Source organism: Dromiciops gliroides, chromosome 3 (genome assembly GCF_019393635.1).
Source record: "Dromiciops gliroides isolate mDroGli1 chromosome 3, mDroGli1.pri, whole genome shotgun sequence".
In the NCBI taxonomy this organism is placed as follows: domain Eukaryota; kingdom Metazoa; phylum Chordata; class Mammalia; order Microbiotheria; family Microbiotheriidae; genus Dromiciops; species Dromiciops gliroides.
This window is the reverse complement of record NC_057863.1, coordinates 645,724,847-645,749,155: the sequence shown is the minus strand read 5'-3', so window position 1 is coordinate 645,749,155 and position 24,309 is coordinate 645,724,847. Positions and strand designations below refer to the sequence as shown.

The window sequence follows — 24,309 nt, the reverse complement described above, 5'->3', positions numbered from 1 at the left end:
GTTTAAGAAGCTTTGGCCTAGTATCCTAGTATCCAGAGAGCTGGGCCATGGAGCAAGGAAGACCTGGGCTTCCAGTCCTCTTTGTGACCCTGGGAAAGTCACTTAACTTCTGAAGGTGGTACTCTGTGCTGATCTGCATTGGTAGAGGGAATTTTCTCACCCTGGTGGTCTGTATCAATGATACCAGTCAATATTTATTAAGTTCCTACTATGTGCCAGACAGGCACTGGGGAATGGCAAAGACAAGTAAATAAATATGTACAAATAGATTCATTTATTTTTACCTAGTGCTAGGAATCCAATGTAAAAAATCAAACGGTACCCACCAAAGGATACACCAAATACATTTGAAGTAGTTAAGGAGGGTGGACGCTAGCCATTGTGGGAGAATGACCAGGACAGAAGATGGTGCTGAAGTCATGAAGTAAGGAAGGGAGGGTATGAGGCAGAAGTGAGGAGGGTGTATATTCCAGGAACTGGGCAGGCCAGGGGACAAAGGCCAGGAGACCGGACACAGTGCAAAGTCCTGCATGAGTTTGACTGGACCTACCTTGGAGTGTGTGAAGGGGAGTTGGGCAGAATTAGGCTGAAAACTGGTGCCAACTTTTTTGTGTGTGGGTGTCAATGAGGGTTAAATGACTTACCCAGGGTCACACAGCTAGTGTCAAGTGTCTGAGGCCAGATTTGAACTCAGGTTCATCCTGAATCTAAGGCTGGTGCTTTATCCACTGCACCACCTAGCTGCTCCCCCTACCCCACTTGTAAGGAATGTAGAATGCCTCTGAGAAGTTTATATTTGATACTTATTAAATGCTTGTGAATTTTAACCAAAACAGAGAACTCCCAAGTCACTTCTCATGAGTATCAATCAGCAAGCATTTATTGTAAAAGGTAAAACAAACATAAGGACAGGAAGTGGTCCGGGAGATCACTTTGGGGCAGTCTTCACTATCTTTACAACTTCAAAGTGGCCCAGAGCACTGAGAGGTTAAGGGTCACAGCCAGTATGGGGGCAGGATTTAAATCCTGGTCTCTATCCTCTTGGGAATGGGGGTGGGTGGGAGAAGGGAGGGAACAGGTATTCATTAAGACCCTACTAAGCACTAGGTAAGCACTTGACAAATATCCTCAATGTCCTTGAGCAACATCATCCCTCCAACAAGATAAACTAAATCCAGTGTCTCTAAAAAGGAAGCAGCTGCCTTCCGTGGCCTCTAAGGCCCCTTCCAGATCCCAGCCTTGTGACAAGGAGTTAGAAAACCTGGCCTCAGGCCTAGTTCTGACCGACTAGCTGTGTGATCTTTGGGCTTCCACTTCCCTGGGAGTCAGTTTCATCTGAAGGAACCGACCTAGACTCCCTCCATGGTCCCTTCCGCCTCTTCTTATTTGTTCTTTGTTTCTGAAGAGGACCAATGACATCACCAAGTGAAGTTTTGCCTCAATTGTGAGTTGGAGTTAAATAAGGCAGAGTTGCACAAAGTCTTTGGCCTCATTCTTTCTTCCAGAGTCATCAAAGTTCAACGGCAAGACAAAAGTCAGGATGACTGGCAATGGCCCAGGAGGCACTGGATGACCTTGGTATCTTTGATATCTGGACCAAGCTCTAACCTCTCTCCACAACACCTGCTTCAGCGGCCTTCATGGCCATTGGAACAGTTGGAACAGCCCATTCCCGCTGGGGGGATGTCTTCACATGCTTGGGGTCGACCTTCCCCTAACTCACTGACCAGTGTCAGGTCTATTGGTTCCCCTTAACCTGGCTTAGCCCATCTGCAGAGGTGGTTTTTACAGGGGTTTGGATGCTGAGTGTGCTATAGATTCATGGAACTATGCCACTCAGACACCTCGGGTGGATGAGCAGCCCTGAAAGGGGCTCTGAAAACCATCACTCCAGAGGTGCTAGTTCTCCCTAAATGCCCACACACCTTTTATACTTCACCTTTTAGATGGAGAGGGATTGGACTAAATTGCGTCAATTCCATTTTCATCCTGTGTACCTGGACCATCCTTCTTCACTTGCACATCTTAGAATTCCTACCTTCATTCAAAGCTCAGCTCACCGGCACTTTGTTTTTGTTTTTTGGTTTTTTTTTTGGGGTTGGTTAAAATCATTTAATAGAACAATCTTGGACAAGCAGAAATTGCTTTGATTTTGAAGGTTAGAGCAACATACAAGCGGGAAAGAATCCACAGGGACAGCTAGAAACGACAGCTTATATCTCCCCTAGAGATCTTTGTTTTAAAAAGGTGACCACTTAGACACACTGCCTCTTTTGAGCCACATGCCATTTCTTAAAACTGTTGCCTTTCCACGCAAGGTAGGAGAATTATTCTATTTACATTTAAAAATATTTTTTCCTCTTCAGTGTAGTGGAAATGCCCATAAATCTCACTGGCACTTTGAATCACAGACGGCTGGAACTAAGAGGTCATCTAGTTCATTTTCCTTTCTTGGACAGAGGGACAGAGGGACAGGGGGCTGGGATAGAAGGTGACACCCTCAGGTCACACAGGTGGTGAAGAGTGGAAACAAATCCGGTGCCCTTTTCATTTCATGACCCTGCCTTTAGTTCAATTTGACAAGAATTTAAGCACCTGCTATGTACAGACAATCCTTAAGGGACTTATATAGTCCACGGGAGAGAAGCCACCCTACCCAGATATTTTAAACAAATCATACAAATTAATCAGAGGATGGAGAGAGCAAGGGGAGGGGGAGGGAGCCTAACCAGGAAGTCTCAGATGATGAGCCTTGAAAGCCTATAGGATATTGGGGCGGACCAGGGTTCGAAAGCACTTCGAAGGCGGACGGGCCTCTGGTGTGGACGCTTGCTCCGTCAGAGCCGTTTCCTTCCCATTTTCGGCTTCCTTCTGCACTGGCGGCTCTTGGCAGGTCCGGAGCTACCCTCGGGGCCAGCAGTGACCAGTTGCCGTCTCCAGCGATGCCCAGCTGGTGCCCGCCGGCCTCTGCCACAGGAGAACACGCGCTGTCCGGCCCCGCCCCCTCGACGGGCGGGACCTATGGAACCCTAGCCCTTGATTGGGTGGTGAAGACCACGCCCCCAGGCTCTCCAACTCCCTCTCGGGCTGCGGCCCTGCCCTGGCCCTCCCCTCCGCGTTTTCTTCAGGCTCCCTAAGGCTGCTCCGACGCGCGCCCCCTCCATCCGCTCCCCACGGGGGGCTGCGGCTCAGGCCCGCCCCGTGTTCTCATTGGCGGATCACGCCTCGCGCGAGCCGGTGGGTTCGCGCTAGGCCGATATGCCCTCCCCTTCCCTCTATTCCTGTCGCGACGCTGGGAGGTTCTATGCGCCCGTGCGCGTCGTCTAGAGGGGCCTCACACCGGGCGCACCCTTTACCCTACCCCCAACCTCCAGGTGCCTCCTACGGCCCTAGAGTAGAGGCTGTCGCGCACGCTCCCGCCCCCCCTTCCCGTTGCGGCTATAGCCTCGCGGGCGTGCGCGCTCGCAGGCCCCGCCCCTTCGCGCTGTGTTGTGGCGCGCGCCGAACAGCGTGCGCGCGCTCGGGCCTCTCTCCCCCCGCCCCCCCCAGCCTCGCGCCGGGTCTCGCGCCCCTTCCCGCCCCTCCCCCCTCGGGCCAGCCTCGGCGGCGGTTGGCCGGGGTACCTCGCGCGTGCGCTCGCTCGCGCCGGGGCTCACGCTCCCCCTCCCCGCCCCTCCGCCACCTTCCCACGGCCTCGTCGCGCGCGCTCGGGCCGGGTCTCGCGGCGGCGCCCGGGGAGGGCAGGGCAGGGCTGCGACGCGGTACAGCGCGGCCCGGCCCGCCGTTCGCAGCGGCCGCCCCTGTCTTCGCCCCTCCCCCCGCGGCGGCGGCGGCGGCGGCGGCGGCCGAGCCTGAGCCCGGCGGGGTGTGAGGGAGGGAGCGGGAGCGCGGCCCCTCCCCCTCCCCTCCCCTGCCCTCCCCTCTCCCCCGCCCGCCGCCGGCCCCTCCCCCTCCCGGCCCGGGCGGCGGCGGCAGCGGCGGCAGCAGCAGCAGCAGGAGCAGCAGCGGCAGCAGGAGCAGCGGCGGCAGCAGCAGCGGCAGCAGAGAACATGGCGCCGGGGCCGCCGCCGCCGCCTCCGCCTGCCCGAGCCCCCAGGCCCGGCCCGCGCTGAGCCCGGTGAGTGAGGGAGCGAGTGCTCGGGCCTGCCCGGGGGCGGGGTGGGCTGGGGAGGGGCGCTGCCGGCGGGCACTGCGGGGGGCGCTGCCAGGCTGCACTGCGGGGCGGGGGGGGGTGCTCGTTTAGGAGCAGAGGGGCTGGGTCGGGCCCGGGGTGGGGGTGGGGGTGGGGGGCTCGGGGCGAATGGGCTGGGAGGGCAGGCCCTGAAGAGCTCGGCGTCTCCCACCATTCCCTAGGAGGAGGCTCGGACGAGGCTCTTTCTTCCTGCTGGTGCATCTCCCCCCACCCCCCCCTTCCCTTTCCCCCCAGTTCGGGCAATGAGGATCCTGGGAGGGCTCGATGGGGGAACCCAGCTGTGCCCCCTTCCCCGTCTGGGGTGCCTAGTCTGCTGGAGTACCGAGGAGGGAGGGGGAAGCATCAAGGCTCTTGTCCGCCCCCCCCCAATTCCCATGGATTCTCGAATGGGGGGGGGCGGCGGCATAAGTACAGATTTCAGAGCTTGGGAACAATGGAGGCATTCTTGGGAGAAGGGGGTGGCATCCCCTTGGAGCCCCCAGGGATGGCTTTCCCTTCGGAGCCCAGGGGATGGTTCCCTTCTTCCCCCTCCCCCCTCCTGGAGGAGCTGTGGCCTGGTCTCTCTCCTTCTTCGCCGTGCTCCTGGCTGGATTGCAAACTCCTTGAGGGCAAGGACCAGAGATTTGAGTCTTAAGTTACCCCCAAGCAGGAAATCCATGTGCAGGGGTTCGTTGATTTACCTGGGAAGTGTCTTCCCTAGTTAGGGAGTCTGTGGGCTGTTCCCTAGTCCCTTCCTACCCTTTACATCTTATCAGTCTTGTCTTATCAGAGGAAGAGGGTCCAGCTGCCCTTTATTCCTCTTATTTCTTTATTTCCCTTCTCCCTTCAAAACTTAGAAAGCAAAATTTTCAATTTTGTAAAAGGGATTTCTCTGTCTCTTCCTTAATTTTTATCTTTTTTACATGGCTTCCCCCCCCCCAAAAAAAAAAAAGGTTTCCTGGGCTTCAGTTGACAAGTCATATTGTTCTTCAGGGGGTCTGCTTCTGGGCCATGTGGACTCCCAACTTCTCCACACCTCCCCCCCCCCCATGGGCTTTTTTGTACTTAGTGCCCTGGGTCCCCGGGAAACTCCCAGGTCAGCCTCAGGTCAGCACTGTGCACTTAAGCGTTGGGGAGGGCTGATTCCCTCTTGGTGTCTTTTGTGCCTTGGCCTTCCTGGTCTACAAAATGGTGATGTCAAAAAGATTGGGAAAGTGCTCTGCCAGTTGTTTGTTGAAAGGGAGAGTGCCAAGTGTCAGGTCCTTGCCCTCTAGTGTTTCAAGTACTCCCAGAGCCGGGACCCAGTGGGGTGTGTGCTCTTGGTCTCTGATAGCTTCACTTGCACTCCTTCCTTTGAGGAGGTCGCCTGTTGGGATGTGCCAGGCCAGGGGGGCTGGCTGGCATCACTTAGTCTCGGCCTTCTTTTCTTCATCCTTTAGGAGCCTGGTGATCAGCTTTATCAGAGAATACTACTTTATTCTTTATTTGGACATCACATCTGATTTAGGAGTTTGCAGGGTCTAGTGGGAGAAGCCTTGAAATTGGAAGACATGGGTTCCACCCTGCATTCCTTAGTTGTTGAGATTTGGGGCCTTTTTTAGCCTCAGTTTCTTCATTCCTGTAGATGATATATTTCCTCTCTAGGGAGCTAGATGGGGAGTCAGGAAGGCCTCAGACACTTATTAACTGTGTGACCCTGTGCAAGTCACTTCACTTTGTGTTTTCTCACATGTAAAATGGGAACCACAGTAGTATCTGTCTTCCAGGGTTGCTGTGAGGAGCAAATATACTTTGCAAACCTTAATAGGCTGTAGAAATGCTAGATGGTGTTATTTTATAAACCTTAAAGTGACATAAAATGCGTTGTTCTTAGCATCATAGATGGAAAGGAAATTCAGAAATCATTTCATTGAATCCCCATATTTTTAGAGAGTGGGAAGCTGAGACCCAAGGGGTGATTTATCCAAGGTTACACAGTTAACAGAGACAGGATTTGAACCTAGGTTCTCTAGCACAAATCCAAGTGTTCCTTATGCTCCAACATGCTGCTGTCAGCCATGGAAGAACCCATGGAGATCACATCATCCAGTGCCCTCATTTTACATTTGGTGAAACTGAAGCCTAGAATGGCAAGCAGTTGGCTCCTGATCAGTCAGCTAGTAGTGAGAGCTGGAACCAGCATCCAGAACCCTAGCTTACCATAACACTGGATCTCAATTTTTATTCCTTCCTTAACTGAGGAATTGGGTGCTGACCACTTGGGTAGAGGAGAGTCTCTTTAAAAGTACCTTTTGGGCACAAATTAAACCACAATGGGGGGGGTTATGCCCTTAGGGCAATTGCTTTTTAGAGCAGTGATCTGATCGACTGCGAGGGTCTGTAAGTAACCCCCCTATTAGTCTTTGTTTATTCTAGCACTTTTAAAGAAATAGTTCTATGTGATGAAGAATGAAGAGCCATATTCAGGGTGATCCATAGAACTGAACCTTTGATCCCTCACCAGCTCAGGAATCTGTGAGGTAGTGTGGAAAGAGCTCTAAGCCCTGGGTTCTAGCCCTGTCTCATGACCTTGGGGAAGGCTATTTCCCCCTTTGGAAAATGAGGAGAATAAGTGTTCTTCTGGGTTCCAGTGTTAGAAATTGTGTGGTCCTAGAGAAGATGAGCTTCGCTGATGTGGGGAGGGGGTGATGTTAATGTGTGGCTGAAAGAAATGAGGAAAGTTTCTGTTTATGGCACTTGGGTACATAGGTGATTGCTGGATACTTCTGTGAATTTATTTTAATTAGGAAGCTTATCACGTCATAAAGCATTTCGAATTTTCCTTAAGGTGGATGTGGGGGAAAAGATCACAAATTCTGAGCCAGGAGATGCTTTCATTCCTTGCAGATTAGTGGCTATAGTTGTGTGGTCTTTTGCACATGTTCTCATTGGAGCTTAACAGCCACCTGTGACACAGGTGCTGTCCCTGTACAACAGTCCTCCCCTTTTAGAGGTGAGGTAGTAACACGGGGCAGTAGGAAGGGCCCACAGATGGGAGTGCACGTGTGTGTGCTCCTGGGCAAGCCCTGGCACCTCTCAGATCCTGCTGTTCTCCTGTTGGTGTTGAAATGGACCATCTCAGCTCCTTGCACAGATACATCTTATGACCCTGGGGAGTTCCTTAAAGTCACACAGTTAGTAAGTAGTAGAGCCAGGCCCTGATACTGGGTCTTGTGATTCTCCAGAGTCAGTTTTCTGTCCATTATTCCATTTCTGTTCCAAGGAGCTCTGGAGAGCTTCCCCGTGTTCTGAAATGTCTGGGCTGTCCCTGGGAGCTCCTAGCCCAGGTTCACACAACAGGAGACAGAGGCACAGAGGGGGGTTTTTCTTGACCTGATAATTGGTACACCAAAGACCATCAGATTTCCTAGGCACATGTAGCAGACCCAGCCAGATGCCATTGGCTTTTGCAATGCAGAATTCTGAGGTGTCAGTCTTGGCTGTCTGGACCAGTGAATGTGCCAGCTGGGGCTCTTTGTTTTCAAAGTGGTGGCATTTCTTCATCTGGGAGGCTCTTTGCAAGGCCTCTGAAGATGGAGGCTGTGGCATTGGGCAAACACATCTGATCCAAGCTTTTCTCCTTAACCATTCTTCTCTCACTTTTTTTCCTTCCCCCTGCTCTCTCCATTCTGGCACAATTCAGGCCAAAACCTTTGGAGTTGGGGCACTGTATGTTGGCAAAAACCTAAAAACAAATGGAGCTACAGTGCAATAGGGAAAGACTTTACTAGTGGGGGGGTGGGGATTGAATCCTTGAGAAATCCATGGCAGCGACATAGGGGTGGGAACAGATTTTGTCACAAGCTTTCTTACACCCATCCCTTGTTCCCACCAACCTGGTGAAGGCCTTCATCAGTCCCTGGCTGGAATATTGAAAAAGATCCACAGGTTTCAGAGCTGGAGGGAGACTTAGAGATTACCTCATATCTCCAACTCACCTGATAAATGAAGAAAGCGGCCTGGAGAGGTGAAGCAGCCAATGTGGATCGTTTTTCCCCAGAGTTCTTGACCCCAAGTTTGCAGCAGGCCTCTTTCCTTTGTCCTTCCTGAGGTGGGTTTCTAGGACCCCAGGAAGATAGATTGGGGTTTAGAGCCAAGATGGGCCTCCAGGCCAGCCATGTTTCTAGATGCCGCGTGCTATGCTCCATACCAGGCCTCCAGAGACAAAGTGAAAGCGTCCTTACCCTTTAGGGAGTTTGCACTCTATCTGGGGAGAATTGTGCACTCACACAGACACATCCAGGTGAGATGCAAGGACATGCCTCTGTGGGATCAGGAAAGGCCTCTAGTAGCAGGTGGTGATTGAGGAGGGGAGGGCATTCTAGACATGGAGATAGCCAGTGCAAAGGCACAGAAGTAGAAAATGGTTGGACTGTAGAGGACCTGAAGAAGAGTCATTTGTAATAAGTCTGCAGATGTAGGTTAGGGGGCTTAGAATGTGCAACCGAGGAGTTTCTGTTTGATACTGAAGGTGACAGGCAGCCATTGGATTAATTTCGTAGGGAACTGACCCATACTGGGGGGAAATCACTTTGGCAGCCCTGTGGTGGGCAGATTAACAAGGAGAGAGAAATGCTGGTCTGGGCCAGTGGTTCGAAGGCCCTGAATTAAGGTGGAAGCTGGGAATGTGGGGAGAAAGGGGCAAACAGGGCCATTGCCCCACTGCTCCTCCAGTTTCTTGCTGTCACATTTCTTCTACAGAGAGTCAGGCATACTTCTGTTTTCCCACTTCTCTCTCTCTCTTTTTTTGGTGAGGCAGTTGAGGTTAAGTGACTTGCCCAGGGTTACACAGCTAGTAAGTGTTAAGTGTCTGAGGCCAGATTTGAATTCAGGTCCTCCTGAATCAATCCAGGGCTGGTGTTCTATCCACTGTGTCACCTAGCTGCTCCCCCATACTTCTGTTAAAAGAAAAAACCACAACCCCAAACCCTGCTGCTGTTCCCATGAATTTAGAGCTGATTTAGTCCTAACTCTTTCTAGAAATGGAGGCTCCCCATTGATCTGTGCTGACGTGGGGCATGGGGGATAGATAACAAGGGTTCTGAACTGGGGTCTGTGAACTAGCTCTTTAAGGTATTTTCCATAACGATAATCATACTAAAATTGGTTTCCAGTGTAATCTTGATGTCTTTTATGCAGGAAGGGATCCCTAGGTTTCACTAGACCGACTGCCAGAGGGGTCCAGGATAGAAAAAAGGGAAGAACCCCTGAGTCCAAAGAGACTTTCAAACCCAGCAAGTCCAGTCCCCTTCATATAGATGCAGAAGCAGGGCCTGGACTAGGGACCTCTTTGTTTTTGGATGGTTTTAAAAAGTCAAACAAACAGAACTTTCCTTTGAGTTATCCATATGGAGATTAGTTTATAACTTGGGAAATGGTAGGGTTTGGGGAAGACTTTCTCTGGTGAGGACCATGGCATACACCAGCATACACCTCTGGGCACCTTTCTTGAAGACCAATACTAAGTTTTTCAAGCAGAGTCCTTGTTGATCTTGAATCTCAAATAGCAGTGGTTTGAAAAGAACTTGGATTGCTGGTATTAAGAACAACAAGCAAATCCCTCGTATTGATTTTCTGAAAAGTTTCATCTCTGATGTTTGGTACAGTACTCTTTACCTTGCCTTCATGGAGGGGAATATCCTTGCAAATGACTCAGAGCACAAGGTGCATTTTCTTCAGCTGAAAAGGACTAGACTTTGCTTTTTCTTGCCCTCTTTATTGTAACTAATATTTTCATCTTATGAAACTCATTTTGATATTAGAATTATGCATTTGTTGGCACCTTGATACATTTTTTTTTTTTTTTTTGCGGGGCAATGGGGGTTAAGTGACTTGCCCAGGGTCACACAGCTAGCAAGTGTCAGGTGTCTGAGGCCGGATTTGAACTCAGGTACTCCTGAATCCAGGGCCGGTGCCCCAACCACTGCGCCATCTAGCTGCCCCCACCTTGATACATTTTTGATGTTGCTGCTAACTGTGCCCTCTTTTGGATGTTGTGGGTGTGTTCTAGCATATGGAGGTCTGGCTTTCCGTCATGTGGAAGAGAGTTTATATATACTTTGTTTGGTCCCAGATGATAAGAACCAGGAATAAGTAGGGAGGAAGTCACAGAGGAAGAGTTTGGCTCATTAATGGGAAATCCTAACAGCTGTACTTTAAAAAAAATGGAATGAATTGCCTTGGGAGAAGCATTTTCCTCATTCGTGGTCTCGTACATAGTTAGATGCAGGTTGTTTCCCCCCTTAGATTGTGAGCTCCTTGCAGGCAGGGACAGTCGCTTGTTTCTTTATTTTATTTTCTTTTATTTAAAATTTTTTTTTTTGGTGAGACAATTGGGGTTAAGTGACGTGCCCAGGGTCACACAGCTAGTGTCAAGTGTCTGAGGCTGGATTTGAACTCAGGCCCTCCTGAATCCAGGGCCTGTGCTCTATCCACTGGGCCACCTAGCTGCCCTTGCTTCCTTCTTTTTGTATCCCTAGACTACCATTGAGGGGAGCCAGGAAAGACATCTTGTAGACAGTGGGATATGAGCTGACGCTGGAAGGAAATGGGAAGCAGAGGTGAGGGGGGAGGAAATGGCAGGCATGTGGGGTAGCCAGTGAAAAGGAACAGTCAGGAGATAGTGTCTTGTGTCTGGAATAGGAAAGAGGCTGGTGTCCCTGGATTGCAGCATATTTGGGGGCAGTTAATATTTGATCTTGGAAGTAGTAGGGAGCAGCATGGTCTGACCTGTGAGTCTGAAATTTCATTTTGACAGCTGGCTGGAGGATGGACTCCAGTGAGGAGAGAATTGAGATGGGGAGACTCACCAGTAGGTTATTTCAGTATTGCAGCCATCAGGCGGTAAGGGTCTGCACCTGAGTGCTGCTGGTGTTGGAGGAGCGACAGGTCCCGTATAGGATGTGTATCCTATTCAGGATGCTAGACTGGCAGTCAGGAGAGAGGTTAGGGCTAGAGAAGTCGATTTTAGAATCATCTGCATAGACATGGTCATGGAATCCCTGGGAACCAAGTGAGATAAAGGCCTTCTCTGACCACTCTTCCCATTTTCTGAGCTCCTCTCTGCTGTTCATCCACACTTGGACTGCCTCTCCAGTCATCTACTACTTCTCTCTGTCCCAAAGGCAGTGACCAGTTCTTACTGTTCTCTGTTCTCTATCTTGCTTTTGTACAAATAATTATCAATTGAAAGTGGTACTTGAACATATGTTTCTCATGACTACCAGTGCAGATCCAGTGCCATGTCTATTCTGCTATGCTCCCAGAATTGAGCACAAGGACTCTTAACAAATCACTGGATTCGATTGTCTTGACAGGGGAAAAAATATGTAAAATATGATTGTATTACATACCTGAACAATGACAACAACTACTCAGGTTTCTCATCTCTCAGTGAAGGAAAGGCCCAAATTGTGGTTGTTATTGTCTTGTGTTGGGAACCTCCTGTGTAGGCTGGGTAGCCCAGTTCCCAGTCCTGATAGACATTAGACTATTAAGATGGAGACCAAACAAAATGATTGCCATTAATTGCCACCAATAATTAGGAAGCTCCCTTTGTTCAGCAACAAATTGATTGTGTACCCATTAAAGTGGGTAATGAATTAATATGAGATTTTATTAGCTTCCTGGATACTAGGTTTTTGGTCTATAATATGCTTGCCCTTCAAAGGGATGAATTCTCTCAGGGTAGTTCTAAAAGGCCTTATGATAACAGGTATTTTAATCCAAAGTAATAAAGACCTGATAATGCTTTTTGAGATTGTAGTTGGACCCCTTGGCAGAGATGCTACTATTGTGATGTAATTCTTAATGACTTGAATTCATTGATTAATTTCTTTAGTCATCTGGCTGGTAGGAAATTTCTTTCCCATTAGTCAGTTAAAGAATAAAACTGAAGTCATCTGAGAAATCCAGAATGGCTCCAGAATATTGTTGTAGTGGGTCTATGAAACTGTACCTGACTCCGTAAGCAACTATTGGATAGAAATTGGTAACCTTAGAAATTGGTAACATTTGTTAAAGTAGCAAGTAGATTTGATGTTTCCAAATGTATAAAACACAGATCTTTTATTTTTAAATGAATAAACATTTAAAAAATGATCTTCCCACTATTCTCTTCCCCTTTGAGAAAATTTAAACTCTGCCCCAAAATAAAGCTTTTAATACATACCTGCATATTCTGTCTCCCTTAACCCAGTCTAAAAATCTCTTTCTGCATTTTAAACTCATCATTTGCGGTATGTTTCAACTTCATTCTTCTGGACTTGTGATGTCATTGTTATGATCAGAGTTTGAAAGTCCTTGAAAGTTGTTTTTCACCATAAAAAAATGTGCTTCTAGTTCTGCTCACTTTACTCTTCATCAGTTTATAGAGGCATTGACACTTTCCTCTGAAGCTGTCCTTTTCATCATTTCTTATGGCACAATAATATTCCATTACATTCATATACCATAATTTTTTTAGCTATTCCTCAATAGGACACCCCTTAAGTTTCCAATTTTGTGCTACCACAAAAAGAGCTGCTACGATATTTCTGTTTAAATCAGTGCTTTCCCTCTTTCTTTAATTCCTTTTAGGTATAGGCCTAGTAGTGGTTTATCTGGGTATACATAGTTTGGTAACTTTCTGGGAATCATTCTATATTAGTTTCCAGAGTGGCTGCACCAAGTCACAGCTCCACCAACAGTATATTACTGGTGTACCTGTTCCTCTAACATTTGTCATTTTCTTCTTTTTTCATATCTTTCAGTCTGATAGGGGTGAGGTTAACCTCAGCTACTTTAATCTGCATTTCTCCAGTTATTATTGATCAAGAACATTTAAAAATATGAGTATTTATAGATTGGATTTCTTCCCTTGAAAACTGCTTGTTTATGTCCTTTGACCATTTATCTATTAGGGAATGACTCCTAGTCCCATAAATTTGAATCATTTCATTACATTTCTTGGATATAAGACCTTTATTTGAGTAACTTGTTGCAAAAATTTTTTTTCCATTACTTCCCTTTTAATTTTTACTGTGTTAGATTTGTTTGTGCAAATAATTTTAAAATTTCCTCTAATCAAAATTGTTCATTTTGTCTTGTTCGATCTTCTAGCTCTTTCTTAGTCATGAGTTCTTTATCCATCTATAGATTCCTAAGGTAATTTCTTCCTTGCTACTCTGATTTGTTTATGATGTAAACTTTGATATCTAGTTCATTTATCCATTTGGATCTTATTTTGTTGTGTGGTGTGAGGTATTATTCTAAATCTAATTTCTGCTAGACTGCTGTCCATTTTCCCAGGAGTTTTTGTAAAATAATCCTTTCCCCAATAACTGGGACCTTGGAGTTCATTGAACACTGTGCCACTATGTTTGCTTTAATATGTTGTTCCACTAACTCACCTCTCTAAGAAGCATCAAATCATTTTAGCTCTTATGTGTGGATTGGTTTAGATTGTGGTAAGGCAGCTTTATCTGGATCATTTCCTCTCTTTCCGCTTTTACATCCACTAAATGTTTGAATGTCCATGATGTGCAAGCAGTTAAGGAGGTGAAACATGGGATTTCACAAGTTTTGAAGCTGGAAGTGAGCTTGGAGAATATTTTGTCCAGTCTTCTAATTTTACAGATGGGGAGCAGGTCCAGGGCTGGGGAGAAACTTTCCCTAAGGTTGCATGATTAAGCCACAGTAAACCTGGGTCTGGGATCCAGGTCTCTTGACTCCCAGTTCCATGCTGACAAACAAGACTGTTTATTTATACTCATGTCTTGTTAGAAACCAAACTTTCTAACAGTGCCAATGTGATTACAGCTTGTGTATGGAGTAGAATAATTTTGTTCTACTTATTTTTCTTTTAAAGTTTCATGTTCAGGATAATTAACAGTTGCCCCTCACATTGGATCTCCTTGTGTTAATGATGTTTTTACTTTTTAAAAATTATGTTTTATAATCATGTTTCATTTGGATCTGCTTTTGTGGATGCACTTGGTCATAAAGCCTTGTTTTAGACTTTCTAGGATGGGTACACAGCATTAGGCCAGCAGCTATTGACAGTGTGATCTGCTTGGCCCAGCATCTTTATGAGAACAGTAACCCTTTTGCAGTTAGAATAGCTTAAGGTGATAGAGGTCTTTGAGTACTTTGCTCATTTAGTCCTCATCAACAGCTCTGAAACAGGGGATAATGATAACTCACTTTGATGTAGCCATTTCCTAGATTGGGGGAGGGGGTGTTTTAGTTGTTGTAATCCCATTTTACATAGGAGGGACCTGGGATTCACGGTGGTGATGAAAGACTCGCCGAGGCTATATCCATGGTAGAGTCAGGTCTCAAGCTCATGACAAGGTGAAACAAAGTACTAACAGGATGATTATATCTGATTCATTTTTCTCAGTATCTAACATAACATAACATAACGTAATCTAATCATCATGTTAGAAAAATTGGTCACTTTTCATTAACCCTCAACTTGACTTTTTGTCAACAAGTTGGTTTTTGTCTTTTTGAGAAATAAAGAAGACTTTAGGATCCTCTTCTACCAAAGTAAGAGACAGGAACTCTTTTCCTTCATTGGACATAGGCAGAAGTCCTGAGAGCTGGTGTGGTGGACCATCCCCACAATCCCTGTGGCTGGGGGAGACTGAGGCTGTGGGTCACTCAAACTCGAAGAGTTGTGAGCTGCAGTAGGCATTAAGTCCAACAACTGTATCCTAAGAGGGTGGGGAACATTGGGCATTAGGCTGCCCAAGGAGGGACCAGACACTCCCAGTTGGAAACAGAACGAACATCCCAAAGCTTCCATGCTGGCGAGAATCAGGATTGGGCAGGCAGTGGCCACTGCATGTGCAGCTTGGACAAGATAGGGAGGCCCTGTCTGAGAAGAAAAGAAACGGTCCTGAGCAAGCCAGGAAGAAATGAAAGTGTAACATTTTGCCTTCTCATGGTGTAATAATAAGTAGGAGCTGCATTCTCCCTTGTGGATGGGAGGTCTGGTTGCTGTAAACCTATGGAGATTTAGATCCTCTTCTCCTTCCCCAAAGGAATGTAGCCAGTGTAGTGTAGTCTTTTAACCTTTGAGGTCCCAGTGTATGGTTTCCCATGGGGACAGAACAGTAAATCAGCTGAATGATTAGAACATTTGCGATGAATTCTGGATTGATTGCTCGAATGTGTTTTGCCAATTATAAAATCTCAGCATTTCACTTGGGAAGGAGAACCATGGAGATGACCTAGTCAGGCACATTGGCTTACTCGACATGACTTCTCACTTCAGCACCTTGTTTCAGGTTCTGCCTTCACCTTTTGCTCTCTGTATGGCCTTGGGCAAATTCACTTAACTGCTCTGAGCCTGATTTTTCTCTTTAAGGCACTTTGCAGTGCTAAATCTTATTACTTCTAACAAATGTTCATCTACCCTTTACTTAGATGTCACCAGTGCTCTCATTCTTTTTTTTTTTTTAGTGATGCAATTAGGGTTAAGTGACTTGCCCAGGGTCACACAGCTAAGCTAGTAAGTGTTAAGTGTCTGAGGTCAGATTTGAACTCAGGTACTCCTGACTCCAGGGCTGGTGCTCTATCCACTGCGCCACCTAGTTGCCCCATGGGTTGCTCTCATTCTTAAAACCTTACTTCTGTTGAGCAGAAATCTCATTGGATTGACCATCAGACTCCTTACTTTTCCTGGCTAAAAGTTATCTTGTCCTCATTCTTAGCACTTCTGAGATTTTAGGGAACATAGTTGCTAGAAGAATGGTAATTGGCCATTCGCCTTCTCCTTTGGTCCCTAGAGAATAAGATAAAAATTCAAATATCAGTGTGAATAACTTATATTAGGAATCAAAAATAACTTTCTAACTATAAATATTCTTTAAGCATCCTGAAATAAGTTGCTAGGAGAAACTCACTTTCATAGACAGGTAGTAAGTGGCCAAAATGGAACTAAAATCTTCTAGTTTCTTCCCTTTTTACTATCCCAGGACAGGAATTTCAAGGATTAGAAGATGTCAGAGTACCTGCCATTTCCCAGCACAATGCATGCTGGGTAAAATAATATTATTGCAAGGATCTACAGTGTGTCATCGGGGCTGCAGCCCCTCCAGATTTATAACTAGATTGCATATTCATTTCTATAGGGCTTTAAGGGTCTTTGCTGAGCAGCAGTGCGGATATTAGCTTTTATTTTACAGATGGATAAACTGAGGTTTAGAGAGGTTTCCCCTGGTAACTGAAGTTGCTGAACTCAAATCTAGGACTTTTGACTTGGAGTCCAGTGGTCTTGCTTATTACATGATGCTGCCTCTTGCAGTATACCTAGGCATTGCACATTGAGGTGGTAATTTTACCTGTTGGTCTTGCTTATTGGGAGATTTCTCCTTTTTCTAAAAGTTCTTTGGGCACAATATATTTTATTGTTTATCCCCTCCCCCGAATCCCTTTCTTATTTAGCCATGTTAAAGATTTTCAGGTGAGCTACTAGTCACTTTCATTTCCATCCCTTGACCCCCCCCCTTTTTTTTTTTGCGGGGCAATGGAGGTTAAGTGACTTGCCCAGGGTCACACAGCTAGTAAGTGTCAAGTGTCCGAGGTCGGATTTGAACTCAGGTACTCCTGAATCCAGGGCCGGTGCTCTATCCACTGCGCCACCTAGCCGCCCCCCCCCTTTTTTTTTTTAAGCAATCTTCTAGCCTCTATGTTGATGTCTCTTAATTTGGGCATGTCTTAGCAATGTGTATTACTAGCCAACTACTGACTCATTTCAGTACTTTCTCCTTGACAGGCTTTGCTGATTATTGAAATCGTCCTAACAAATCAATGGGTTACATTATTATGTAACATCAGTACAGAGAATTGGTAGTTTTCTTTTTTTTTCCCCATTATTTTTTTGTTTGTTTTTTATTTTATAAGGTATTTTATTTTATTTTTCCGTTACATGTAAAGATAGTTCTCAACTTTTGTTTATACAAGCTTTACAATTTCAGATTTTTCTCCCTCCCTCCCCTCCCTCCCCCCTCCCCTAGACAGCAGGTAATCTGATATAGGTTATGTCTATATATATATATACATATCTATATAGATATATAGATATAGATGTATACACACATATATACATATAATACCATTAATCCTATTTCTGTATTAGTCATGTTATAAGAGAAAAAATCAGAGCAATGATGAAAAACCTCAAAATAGAAAAAAACAACAGCACCAAAAACAAAAGAAATAGTATGGTTCATTCAGCATCTATACTCCGCAGTTCTTTTTTTTTTTTTCCTTGGATTTGGAGATCCTCTTCTATCACGAGTTCCCTGGAACTCTTCTGTATCATTGCATTGGTGAGAAGAATATAGTCCATCACAGTAGATCAACACTCAATGTTGATGATACTGTGTACAATGTTCTTCTGGTTCTGCTCATCTCACTCATCATCAGCCCACGCAAGACCCTCCAGGTTTCTCTGAACTCTTCCTGCTCATCATTTCTTACAGCACAATAGTATTTCATTGTATTCATATACCACAACTTGTCCAGCCATTCCCCAATTGATGGGCACCCCCTCAACTTCCAATTCCTTGCTACCACGTAAAGAGCAGCTATAAATATTTTTGTACATGTGGGTCCCTTTCCCCCTTCCATGATTTCTTTGGAAAAAAGACCTAAAAGTGGTATCACTGGGTCAAAGGGTATGCACAGCTTTATTGCCCTTTGGGCATAATTCCAAATTGTTCTCCAGAATGGTTGGATCAGTTCACAGCTCCAGAATTGATAGTTTTCTTTGAATCCTGTGGTCATTACTAGATCTTATTCTGATTTCAATAAGCAAGAGGTAAAGGTTGCTGTGGGTTGGGGGATTGATTTACTGAGGTTTTGGTTGCAAGAGCTCAACATTAAGTTTATATTTGTCCAAATTTGAATAAATCTTAAATTCTAAGTATTAAATACATCATTTAATAAGAAAAGAAGGGGCAGCTAGTTGGCGCAGTGGATAGAGCACTGGCCTTGGATTCAGGAGGACCTGAGTTCAAATCCAGCCTCAGACACTTGACACTTAACTAGCTGTGTGACCCTGGGCAAGTCACTTAACCCTCATTGCCCTGCAAAAAAAAAAAGAAAAGAAAAGAAGGCAGGTAAATGATTGTAGGTCAAATTCCTTCATAAGACTAAAACATTCCAGTTATTTTACTGTAAAGGAATTTTCTTCAAAGGAATGCATTCAGCACAGTCAGTTTATTGACATTCATTAGGGGAGGAGATTGGAGACTATGCCCCAAGATGAAAGGTTTAAGCAGGTAGGGTACACAGGTCATTGAATGTGGTGGATGTGTCAAGTGTGTGGGTGATACAGAGTAGGTACTATATGGAGCTGGGGAGTCACTGAGAAGAAGGCATGGATCATTTCCTATAGGAATTCACAGTCTCTTAAGGAGTGTGTGACATGTACACAACTCTAATATGAAACAGAACACATGCGTAAGAGGAGGAGGAACAGAATATTAATTGAGGAGTGAAGAAGGAAGGATCATTTTTGACCAGTAGAGTGAGTAGAGAGAGCAGGCTCCACTGAGGGGAGGGAAAAATACTATAGACAGGAAAGTGAATCTGGAAGTAGAACACATTTGGGTCAGAACAGGAGAAAAGGTACTCTTTTGGTGTGTTTCCTCCAAAAGAGAAAAGACAGTTCTTGCTCATAGACTATTTACCTGGGGGTGGGCCTTAGCTATCATTTGGTTATGAACAGACCAGTGTTCAAAAAGGGAGGTTACTGATCCAGGGAGTCCACAGCAGGACTCCTGACTCCCAGTTCATTGCTCTTTCTCAAAGATTACGATAAGCTACTACTGCATTCTGGAACCTTTTTGGATTTCTCACATGACTTCAGTGCTATTCTTAAATTGACTAATGGGAAAGAAATCTCCTACCCGGCAGAAGATCAAAGAAATTAATCAATGAATTCAGGTTATTAAGAATTAGATCAGAATGGTAGCATGTCTACTAAGGGGTCCAACTACAATCTCAAAAGGCATTATCAGGTCTTTATTACTACTTTGGATTAAAATATCTGTTATCACAGGGCCTTTTCAGACTTCTCTGAGAGATATCATTCCCTTGAAGGGCAAGCATGCCGTAGACTGAAAACCTAGTATCCAGGAGGGCATGGCTCTTTTTCATGACTTGGTGAATTCTTAGGAATCAGGGTATCTTGAAAAATATCCATTTACTTTGGAGCCTTTGTCCTGCTTTGGTAGAAATGCATTTGTCACTAAAACGGAACCAGAGTTGGTCTGTGAGGACTCCATTCCCTGGGTAAAAGCGAGGCCCAGAATGGCCCAGGATGACTCACTGAAATTTCACTATTTGCCAAATTTGAGATATATTAGAGTAATATTCTTACAAAAGTATGTAAGTGATGAATTGTCAGCCCGAGTCTGAGCATATGATGGATTTATTATTTGGGGCTAATTCCAAGATGGAATAGTCTAGCTTCCAATTATGTGAATTTTTAGAAATCAGCTAGTAGCTAGAGTATGTCCATGTGGAAAGATAAAATCATAAAACATTAGAGGTTGTGATGGGGCCTTGGAAAAGAGAATGTCAGAAGTGTCAGGGACTTTAGGTAGAAGACAGATTTTCTGTGTTACAAAGCACCTTAAAAAATAAAAAATGTAATGCTATCGGTGGATCAGGTTATGATAATAGCAAACATTTACACTACTCTTGCTATCAAAGCAAAGTGCTTTGATCACAGTCCTGAGAGGGAGGCAGTTTCACTCACTCTCCTTACTTTACAGAAGAGGAAGTGGAGGCTCAGAGAAATAACAACTAGCAAATATCAGAGATGGGACTGGAACCCAGCAAGCCTCAGGAGCAATTCTTCTCTGCTCTTGTTCTTGTGTCATCCTGATAGAACACCTTTCCAAAAATGACTTAAACAGCAAGTGTTTGTTAACCACTTAATGCAAGTAAGGCATTGGGGGAAGATAAAAGGAAAAACAAACTATTGTTCTGACCCTCATGCAGCTCATAACTTGTTAGAATAGAAGACTGTATTTATTTCCTCCCCCTTTGGGGGTTTTGCAAATTTTTCCCCGAATCCTTTGGAAAAAGAACAAATCCTTATCAAATGAGCAGAGTGTGAACAACCTATACAGGACCCTTGGACTGATCTGTTGAATGAGCATAGCTACAAAGAAACGATCACTTTGGGGCAATGTGAACAATCCTTTCAGATTGTTATCTTCATTAGATGGCAGCCTTCCTTTCCCTTTCTTACGGGGCTGAGTCATGCTCCTTAATTTTATTTTTCCAGCACAGATGACAAAATAGGACAACCCAAAAGGGAGAAGTGGAGTCCTCTCAGTTCTGTTGGGAGCAGTGGCTTAATAATCATCAGAGTCAGACATTTACATAGCACCTAAGGCACAGTGCACTTTTTAATGACTAGCACCTGAGGTAGGTGGTCTTGGTATCTTTGTTCTCCTTTTATGGATGAGGAAACAGGCTTCAATTAAGTGATGTCAAGGCCACTGAACAGATGTCAGAGCCAGGGCTGGAGCTCCCTGCTCCCTGCCACTGTCTGTCTTTGCTTCTCTTGTGGTGAGTCAGAGGATTTGATTTTCCACTTACTGACTGGGTGACCTTGGGACAAGTCCCTGAGCCTCCTGGCTTTGGTTTCCTTCACTGTAAATCAAGGGCATTGAACTAAATATCCTGAATATTAAATATCCTTTAAATGGAGGGGTTTGTGACTGTTCAAGCCTCATTCTGTCAGGTAATTGGAAGTCACCGGAGCCTTTGGCATTGCCCTAGGTCAGAAATTGACCATTAAAAGTGTTGAGGGGCAGCTGGGTGGCACAGTCAATAAAGCACCGGCCCTGGATTCAGGAGGACCTGAGTTCAAATCCGGCCTCAGACACTTAACACTTACTAGCTGTGTGACCCTGGGCAAGTCACTTAACCCCAATTGCCTCACCACACACAAAAAAAAAAGTGTTGAGAGAATTTTTACAAATGACACAAATCTAACATTATCTACCTAGAATGTAGAATGTAGAGGTGGTACACAGGCATTCCTTGTGCCAGTGTAGACTGCAGTCCTTCTACACCTGTGTAGAGGATCTTCCTGGGGGTCCATACTCAAGCCTTTCCAACTTGGTAGGCCCGGCTTCTGCTTGGACTCCACTGGCCATGTCTTTGAGAAGTATGCTATGCCTAGGCACCAGAGGAAGACCTGAAGGTGTGGGCATGGAGCAAGGAGGACAGGGAGAAGTTTGAGTAGAATTGTGCTGCACTCCCCCTCGGTAGCCTGGGGCTCCACTCTTGGCTCTGCTCCAGTGGTCCCTGGAGGACACTGAGTGAGTCTCTTTACCTGAGCTCAGTTTCAAGGGCCTTTCCCCAATCTGAAATCTTGAGAGTGGAAACTGTAACAATTGAAATGACGCCACCTGCTGGAGACTTGCTGTAGGAAAGCCCCGCCATGAGGAGAAGGCCCCTGAGGGCAAGCCATGTGTTTTTTCTTTGGCTCACTTCATTTGCTTGTGGGAGGAAGAGGGGGTGAGGCTGGCTCTCTCTCTCTCTGGCTTTCACTAGGACTCTCGTGGAGAGCGGAGCAGGAGAAATGCGCTCTCCCTTTAATAGATAGATGAATCTAGGCCTTTCTCTCTCTCTTCACCAAATTCTTATTCTCCTTAATAAATGCTTAAAAGTCTAACTCTTGCTAAAGCTTATAATATCATTAGATATTTTAGACAGACTAGCTAGAATTTTAGCCCCTTACAAAACCAAGGCTTTGACCTTCATGGCCAGGGCAAAGGGCTCAAGCTCTCCCCAGTGTTTTTGTTTATTTTCTACATTGTGCACAGTGATTTGCACGATGATGTTTGCTGGAGAAGTCACTCAGCTTCCTGTGTGTGGATGATGAGATCATCCAGACACAAAATAGAAATGCATTGGACACTGGAAGGTGCTAATGGAAGCCTCAGTTCTCTTAGGTGGTTATTGAGCTGCTTTATTGACAAGACCTGTAGTGAGAAGAAGGCAGGACTGGTGTTTGGGAGACCTGGGTACAAGTCTCAGCTGAGTCATTAATAAAGTGTGTGGGGGGCAGCTAGGTGGCTCAGTGGATAGAGCACCAGCCCTGGAGTCAGGAGTACCTGAGTTCAAATCCAGCCTCAGACACTTAACACTTACTAGCTGTGTGACCTTGGACAAGTCACTTAACCCCAATTGCCTCACTAAAAAAATAAAAAATAAAGTATGTGACCTGGGACAAGTCACTCATCTACCTTTGTTTTCCCATCTGTAAAATTAAGGGTGTTATTCACCCACTGGGGATGCTGTAGAGAATGTGTTTCTGCATTGGGAGAGAAATTTCAGTTAAGGTGGCCCCTTTCTAATCTGTTCAGTTCTGAGAGTCTGTGATGGATTTGTATGATCTGCAAAATGGGCATGCTGAGTACTGTCCTCATCCCACCCTGTGCCAGAATTGTGGTATGAGTCAGAAATAAAGTGTTAGAAAAAATATAACGATATTGCTTGTTACTTTTAAGATATCCATGATTATTTTCCACCACAGATTGCAATCTTGACTTACAGAGTTTAGCTGTATCAGGCTTTGTCCTTGTAAGAAAGATAGTCCATCAGCTCGGAGTCTTTCTAGCTGGGCAGGCCTGTGCAAGCATGGGTTCTCTGTGCAAGAATAGTGTGACTTTAGGGAAGGATGACTGATCACATTGAGATGGCTCTTTGACATTTACAAAGTTGTCAAGTAGAGAGTCTCATTGTCCCCATTTTACAGATGAAGCAGTAAAAGCTCAGATGGGAAGTGACAGTCTCCAGATGGGTTAAGTGACTGGCAGAGGTAGCCCTTGTATTTCTGAGCTTTGTATTTGAGGTTTAATTGCCTCAATTTGAGTTGGAAGCATGTGTTATCATAATAAAGAGATCCTATCTGAGTACAAATTCAGCACTCTTTTCTCCACCATGCCATAAAGGAGATTGTAATCTGGGAATGGGAGGCCGTGTTAATTGTAATGGGGTAACTAACTAAAGAATCACAGGCCTCGAAGTCCAAAGAGCTGGGGCCTTGGCAAACCCGCTGTTCTTCCCATCATGCCTCACCTGCTTCCCATGTTTGGCTCAATTTCCCCCATCAAGATTTTATGGATTAGAAACATTTCACATATTTACTGGAGAAGCTCTGCCAGCTTTCCTAAATGAGCCAGTCTTGGGAATTCTTTGCCCACCTCATTGTAAGCAAATTGAAGCCATTATATGGTCATGGCAGAGGTCCCTCAGAACCCAGTGCTAAACTGGATTTCTGAGTTCATTTTAGGATTAATTTTCTAAATGTGATATGGTAGGAAGGAGCAATGGATTGGGGGGGAGGAGACTATCTCCTAGATTTGAATCCCAGCCCTGCAGGGTTGGCTGTTGTACTCACTGTGCTTCCCTTTCTGAGTGAGCCTCAAGTGTCTTGTTTCTAAGATGAGGATAATGATAGGACCTCACAGGACTGTTGTGAGGATTGAATGACAAGACAAAGGGGAAATGCTTTGGCAACTGTTCAGGGCTTCGTAAATCTCAAATGTTGTAGGCCCATGCCTTCCCTCCTCTTCCCAAATCACAATAGTGATGATGTCTTTAGAAGGAGGGTGCCTTAGCCAGGATTAGCATTTTACAAAAAAGGGTGATCTACTTTGAAAAGGTGACCTCATTGAAAAGAACCACTGAGTAGACAATGTTAAAGCTGAGAATGGGTTCTTAGAACATCAAATATTAATAGCTGGAGGATGCTTTAGAACATGGGAATGCACATTGTAAGGAATTACAGGGCCTTCAGAGATTATCTCATTCATTGCTCTTATTTTACAGATGGTGGAACTGAGACCTGGGAAATTACTTGGCCATGGTCACATAGCAGGGTAGTGTAAGGGTCTATGAAAGAACTGACAGATCAGCTCTTCTTCAGGATGCTATTAGTCAATCAACAAGCATTTATTAAGTGCCTGCTATGTGCCAAACTGTGTTAAGTGCTGGGAATACAAAGAAAGGCAAAAGCATGGTCCCTGCCCTCAAGGAGCTTACATTCTAATGGGGGAAGACAACATGAAAGTAAC

At 45.4% G+C, this 24,309-nt stretch overlaps 1 protein-coding gene across 1 annotated transcript in view; it reads left to right on the top strand.

Annotated features, from left to right (window-relative positions):
* The first annotated feature begins 4,066 nt into the window (after nucleotides 1–4,066).
* Nucleotides 4,067–24,309, top strand: part of ARHGAP35 (Rho GTPase activating protein 35) — a 161,650-nt gene continuing 141,407 nt past the window's right edge. The window contains exon 1 of the mRNA XM_043996277.1: nucleotides 4,067–4,117. The gene's annotated coding sequence lies outside the window, so the exon portion shown is untranslated. The remainder of the gene's footprint in view (nucleotides 4,118–24,309) is intronic.